General features: G+C 44.8%; 1 pseudogene; it reads left to right on the top strand.

Annotated features, from left to right (window-relative positions):
* The first annotated feature begins 3,809 nt into the window (after nt 1–3,809).
* On the top strand, nt 3,810–4,882 carry LOC134478947 (glyceraldehyde-3-phosphate dehydrogenase-like; annotated as a pseudogene).
* Nucleotides 4,883–7,360: the final 2,478 nt, after the last annotated feature.

Here is a 7,360-nt window from a genome sequence, read left to right as displayed (position 1 = left end):
AAAGAGATGAAAGACAGGACAAGGAGCAAAACTGGTTTTCCCTATAAGATTGCCCCTCTGTTTCACGTTTCCCTTAACTATACCCATAAGCATGAGATGTTCATGATGTCAAAAAAGAAACATTGCAATAAATGGCCATGAGAAGGACTTTACATTTTAAAAAACAGAAGATAAAAAATAAAAGGTACTTTATAGATAGATGGTAGATGGGGGAAAGAGAGAAAGAGAACAAGAGAGCTAGAAAACTACAGGTTTAGAAAATCTGAGAAGAAAGGGGCTTGAGGGAAGAACTGACTGTGTAGTTTATGGTCAAGTAGAAAGCAGACTTAAGCATCCTCACAAAGTATCTTATAACTCCATGTGAAATGGGACTCACTTTTTTTTATATTTCTTATGTTACTAGAGTCACAGGGTTAGAATGAGCTTACTATACTTAACTACTTTAAAAGAGATATAAAGTTTGAGAATCCAGAGCCCCAAGTTACACACACCACTATATACCTGTCCTAGTTATTGTGGTGGTGGTGGTGGTGGTGGTGGTGGTGGTGGTGGTGGTGGTGGTGATGGTGGTGGTGATGGTGGTGGTGGTGGTGGTGGTGGTGGTGGTGGTGGTGGTGGTGATGGTGGTGATGGTGGTGGTGGTGGTGGTGGTGGTGGTGGTGGTGGTGGTGGTGGTGATGGTGGTGGTGGTGGTGGTGGTGATGGTGGTGGTGGTGGTGGTGGTGATGGTGGTGGTGATGGTGGTGATGGTGGTGGTGGTGGTGGTGGTGGTGGTGGTGATGGTGGTGGTGGTGGTGGTGGTGGTGATGGTGGTGGTGGTGGTGGTGGTGGTGGTGGTGATGGTGGTGGTGGTGGTGGTGGTGATGGTGGTGGTGGTGGTGGTGGTGATGGTGGTGGTGATGGTGGTGATGGTGGTGGTGGTGGTGGTGGTGGTGGTGGTGGTGATGGTGGTGGTGGTGGTGGTGGTGGTGATGGTGGTGGTGGTGGTGGTGGTGATGGTGGTGGTGGTGGTGGTGGTGGTGGTGGTGGTGGTGGTGATGGTGGTGGTGGTGGTGGTGGTGGTGGTGGTGGTGATGGTGGTGGTGGTGGTGGTGATGGTGGTGGTGGTGGTGGTGGTGGTGGTGGTGGTGGTCAGGTAGTGTAGATTGATGTCATTATGCAGGTGAAGGCAGGTACATGATAGAATGAGGCCTGTCATTGGATAAGAAGGAAGGTTGGGCGGGAGAACAGTTTTGGAGAGAATAGGCCAGAGCGAAGAGGAGGGAGCTGAGAGAACATGGCGGCAGATTATAAGATTTGTCGTTGCTCATAGTTACCAGCTGTTATGACTATTTGGGGAGCAGAAGGAGAGAAAACTATGGCCAGGATGTAATAAATAAATAATAAAATAAAACAAAAGCTTCCATCTTGGAGGGAAGATCATTAAGACAAAAGATGTTAGAAAGGTGAAACAACAGGAAGTTCTAGGAAGAAATGAAGGATTGCATCCTGCACGGAAGCCTCTTAAGCTTGGGAAATAAGCAAGTCAACGCTTCAAGAAGTTCTCAGAACTGATCAATATACTAGGTCCTTCCCTCCCCAAGTATATATAAGCTGTAAGGTCTGATAAGAGAAATACTCAGAGAAGGTGAGCTTCCCAGAAGATCCTGAGCTCCGCCAAACTACCTGGAAGAATTAGAGACCAGTCAAGCTGCATAATAGAGGCAGAGGTGAAGCAAGCGGCCTGGAAGAGGCTCAGACAAGCTGAGCCACCTAAAAGAGACAATCGGTCTCCAGTCTGTTAGACTGCCTACAAAGCTGTGCAGTGTGCTTGAGATTTTCGGAATTCTGTCTTGGAATCTGCATTCAGTCTCTGCTCATATAATTAGTCCCTCATTACTATAACCAACCCCAGTGAACTCACTGGTTCACAAAGCTGGATTTTGTTGGAATCTCTACTTTGATCTGCCATTGGTTCTCTATCTGGAGTAAACAGACCTTTGTTTTCATCTCTGTATGAACTGAGAACAAGACCACTACAAGGTATGGTTGAGGGGAAAGATTTTATTATAGATATGAGGGAGACTACAACCAAAGGCATCTAGAAGAGCCTAGGGCAGGGAGAGAAAGTAGTATGCTGAACATGGACAGCAGATTGGACCAGACCAGGGGGTGTGGCATGGGTGATGATGAAAGAGGAAGACAAATAGAGTGTGGACAAAGGAGATCAAAATACAGGGGTAAAAAAGAAAAGGACAGGAAAGCACATAACTGAAATAGTAGGGTTATAAGAGAATGAGAAGTTTGGGAAGAGAAGCCCATGAGATAGAGAGATATAAGTTACACAACAGGGTGAGAAAAGCTGAGAAAAGGCACAGGTACCTGTAATACTGAGCCTTGACACCAGAATTTGCTTGGATATGCTAATAAACACCAAAGTTAGACATCTGTCCTTTCTAAGAGTGATAAAGAGCTTCCTTGATAGAGGGGAAAGGACACCAGATTCCAGGGGAGTGGAGTTTCCTTTGGACCTGACAATCTTCCCAGGAATAATGTCACACAACAGTTTAGGAGGTAGCCCATTCACTCTGCACTTCAGGACAAATGCAGCCAATTCAACCTGGGCACGGTACCAGTAAGGTTGTAATCTGTCCAAATCATTCAGAATTCTGAGCATGCGCCAATCATGCTCCATCTATTAGGAATGCACTCCATGCTGTAGGACTCTTAGATGCGGAATCAGAAAGCCACATTGTCCACAATCAGTAATTGTTTTAAAAATATAAAAAGTAAAAAGCTGTCTTTTATCCCCCACTAGGTCCGGCACCCCAGTACTCCATGATATCTGATAGATATCTTGAAACTCAGCCAACAAAGTGTCTCACCTGCTTTGTTCCATCCCATATCACACTGCCAAAGGCCTCTCTCTGAGCCTGGCAACAATCTCTCTACCTACCTAGATCCCAAGGCAGGTTTCCATGCCAGAAACACACATCCCAACTCCGTGGTGGCCCAGACCAGCCACCACACACTCCATTACACTTAAATCTACACATGAAAGAACACACAACACCCTTGACCCTATTGATAAGATATAATTGCCCACCTAAACATACCCAAATACACATCCATCCCTTAAAAAGATTCGTAACAATCTGTCAAGGTACAGCGTGGAATCTTAGCGTCACCTGCCATGTTGCTCTACCACGGCTTCTCTCCCTCTCCCTCCTGTCTCTTCCTTCTTTCCGTTCCAGTCTCCTCCTCTTCCTTCAAACTTCTTTCCCACCCATACTTCCCTTTCATCCAATGACAGGCCTCCTTCTGTCCCTTACCTGCTCTCACCTGTATTTTACAAATTCAATGGGGGAGAAGGTTCTGGTGAAGTCACTTGAGTCCTGAGCACCTGACTAGGCAGCTGTCCTTGGGGCAGTGGAATTAGCGTCAAAATACAGATAACTCCAGGGCAAACCACAACAAGTAATCTGTAAGTATGTGAAAATACAGACGGATCAATACTGTTGGGTACAGTCTCAATAATAATGTTTAGGATTTGTATGGATAACCCAGCTCCCTCCATTCTTGAGTACCATTACTCTGAACGATGTTTTTACATCATCTCTGAGGGTTTCTTACATGATCAGACTCTAAAGCAGTCTATAGTAGTAGCTACTGTTGCCACTTTGCAGCTGCTACAACACAGTATCAACACAAAAATAGCATAAGAAACAGAACTATACTGAGCCCAGGGCGCTAAAGGTAGAATATGCAAAATCAATTGCTTCACTGAAACACAACAGAAAACAAAACAAAACAAAAAACAAAAAAACACAGCTCTCTGCTCCTCCCTGTTCCAGAGACAGCCGCATCTTCTCGTGCAGTGCCAGCCTCGTCTCATAGACAAGATGGTGAAGGTCGCTGTGAACAGATTTGGCCGTATTGGGCACCTGGTTACCAGGGCTGCCTTCTGCTCTGCATCTGGCAAAGTGGACATTGTTGCCATCAACGACCCCCTCATTGACCTCAACTACACGGTCTACACGTTCTAGTATGACTCTACCCAAGTTCAACGGCACAGTCAAGGCTGAGAATGGGAAGTTTGTCATCAACGGGAAGCTCATCACCATCTTCCAGGAGCGAGATCCCGCTAACATCAAATGGGTGATGCTGGTGTTGAGTATGTCGTGGAGTCTACTGGCACCTTCACCACCATGGAGAAGGCTGGGGCTCACTTGAAGGGTGGGGCCGAAAGGGTCATCATCTCCACCCCTTCAGCCGATGCCCCCATGTTTGTGATGGATGTGAACCATGAGAAATATGACAACTCCCTCAAGATTGTCAGCAATGCATCCTGTACCACCAACTGCTTAGCCCCCCTGGCCAAGGTCATCCATGACAACTTTGGCATCGTGGAAGGGCTCATGACCACAGTTCATGCCATCACTGCCACTCAGAAAACTGTGGATGGCCCCTCTGGAAAGCTGTGGAGTGATGGCCATGGGGCTGCCCAGAACATCATCCCTGCACCACTGGTGCTGCCAAGGCTGTAGGCAAGGTCATCCCAGAACTGAATGGGAAGCTCACTGGCATGGTCTTCCGTGTTCCTACCCCCAATGTATCCGTTGTGGATCTGACATGCCGCCTGGAGAAACCTGCCAAGTACGATGACATCAAGAAGGTGGTGAAGCAGGCATCCGAGGGACCACTAAAGGGCATCCTGGGCTACACCGAGGACGAGGTTGTCTCCTGCGACTTCAACAGCAACTCTCACTCTTCAACCTTTGATGCTGGGGATGGCATTGCTCTCAATGACAACTTTGTAAAGCTCATTTACTGGTATGACAATGAATATGGCTACAGCAACAGGGTGGTGGACCTCATGGCCTCCATGGCCTCCAAGGAGTAAGAAACCCTGGACCAGCCACCCCAGCCCAGCAGGGACACTGAGAGCAAGAGAGAGGCCCTCAGTTGCTGAGGAGTCCCCATCCCAACTCAGCCCCCCAACACTGAGCATCTCCCTCACAATTCCATCCCAGACCCCATAATAACAGGAGGAGCCTAGGGAGCCCTCCCTTCTCTCCTGAATACCATCAATAAAGTTCGCTGCACCAAAAAAAAAAAAAAAATTACAAAAAGTACTCAAGATAAACCAAGATAAGTATTTCCTAAAATGTCTGCTCCCATAATAGCTAACCCATTTCTGTGATGTTGTCATTTAAATAATAACCTCTAATAAAGAGGTTTTATGACTCTAATCACTTCTTAGCCTATTATACTGTGAGGAAATTTTCAGAATACAAACTTTTAAACTATGTTAGGTTCATTAATAACTCTTTTATTAACTACTCCTTTCCCTAGCATTTGTTTTTCTTACTTCCCAAGGTTTATGTCTTAGTTAGGGTTACTATTGCTGTGGTGAAACACCATAACCACAAGCGACCTGAGGAGGAAAGGGTTTATCTCACCCAGAGTTCTACATCATGATTAGTGAGGGTAAGAGCCTAGAGGCAGGAACCTGGAGGTGGGAACTATAGCAGAGGCCATGGAGGGGTGCTGCTTTCTGTCTTGCTCCTCATGGTTTTCTCAGTCTGCTTCCTTATTGAGTCTAGAACTACCAGTGTTCAGGTATGGTGGAATGGCACCACCTACAATTGACTTCATCAACCACTAATTAAGAAAATGTCTTACAACCGAATCTTTTTCTCAATTGAGGTCCCTCCTTTTAGGCATCTCTGGCAGTGTCAAAGTGACATAAAACTAGTCAGCACAGTTGGTGCTTATATTTCCCACACCTTTTTACATGCAAATGTATGACTGGGAACCTGCTTCAGAGAAAGCCAATTTAGCAGTTTCTCCTTACAATTTGGTGATATATTTCCTCCTATTTAGATTCCACAACAACATCCTGAGAAAATGACTGTAGATATCAGAATAATATAGTATGTTATTTAATTACAAATGTGGAAATGGAGGTCAGCAAAATTCCCACTCCTTTCTCCTGAGTCCAAAGCCTAGAGTCTGTCTGCCTGACCCTGTGGTCATGTGTGGTGTGAGCAAGTTTTACGGCCTTTACATTGCTCTGGAAGCAGCCTGTGAACTCCTAACTCTAAACCTCTAACACTACAAACATGGGAAATCTTGTCTTTTGCCTTGTCAGGTCTCTTATAGAACACGGTTTTCTTGAATAAGTCCATTTCCTCTATACCTACTACCTAATAAGCCAGCCCTAATTTCCTTCAGGCCTTTGGCCTATATAGGCCAGCACTTATTTTTGTGGCTGATTAATGGTTCTGATTAGTCTTAGAAGCAGGAAATCCAATATCCCTTAGGGGAACCCTAAAGATGCAGATAACCATGAATTCAAGGAAGCCTATTCAGGAAAGAAATCAATGGAGAAAGGAGGCAATGTTAACGCAGACAACATCCTACCAGTTCCTAAAGCAAGGGCTTGGGCAGCCAGAGTGGAAGGAGGGAGGATAACAGAGACTGTATTCAGAGCACCACACTGCAGTTCACCACTCTAAAAGCCAGCTTTAACAACCCCCTTCCCAATGTGCAAATTTAAAGCTTCCTTTTTGTGAGTTTTGACTGGTTTATAGCCCAGAAAGCAAGCTTCACCTCTCTCAAAGATTACCTCTTGGGCTAGACTTCTGTCCCGGAGCTGAGGGGGAGGGATTTCACAGAAACTGTATAATGTTATTATGTAAGCAATTTCAAGATCATGAACTCCAAAAAAAAGGAACACTAGTTTTATAACATGTAGCACATCTCACTACAGTAAAAGTATCAGCTTTTAGATGATCATGAAGAGCGGTTCTCAACCTTCCTAATACTACGACCCTTTAATACAGTTCCTCCTGTTATGGAGACATAAAATTATTTTTATTGCTACTTCATAACTGTAATTTTGCCCCTGCTATAAAAACATAATGTAAATATCTGTGTTTTCTGATGGTCTTAGGCGACCCCTATGTAAAAGGGTTATGACCCACAGGTTGAGAACCACTGATCATTAAATTTTTCTAACAGGTTTTTGATAGAATGAAGTTTTTAAACCTAATCAATAAAACTCTCCCTTAGTCACTGTGTTCTACTGGTTAATTCTTTACAGACAGGGAAATGATAACCACAGTCTTTCCTAGAAATGTATGTCTCCTAGAAATGTCAGATACACTACATCCATGAAGTTTCATCAATGTGGTTGCCTAAACAAGATACCAATAGGCAACCTAAGGAATACTGAGAGTGAGAGAATGGCTCAGGGAAGAGCCATCCAACTGATCATCCAGTACTCAATTGCCAGCCCCAAAAGCAGTTACATACAAGTACCATTATAGACTAAGAAGTTTATATGCATATGTTTACAAAAATACATGTATAGAAA

Source organism: Rattus norvegicus, chromosome 5 (genome assembly GCF_021556685.1).
Source record: "Rattus norvegicus strain SHRSP/BbbUtx chromosome 5, alternate assembly SHRSP_T2T, whole genome shotgun sequence".
Classification (NCBI taxonomy): Eukaryota; Metazoa; Chordata; class Mammalia; order Rodentia; family Muridae; genus Rattus; species Rattus norvegicus.
The sequence above is the reverse complement of the archived record's forward strand: the minus strand, read 5'-3'. Positions and strand labels throughout refer to the sequence as shown.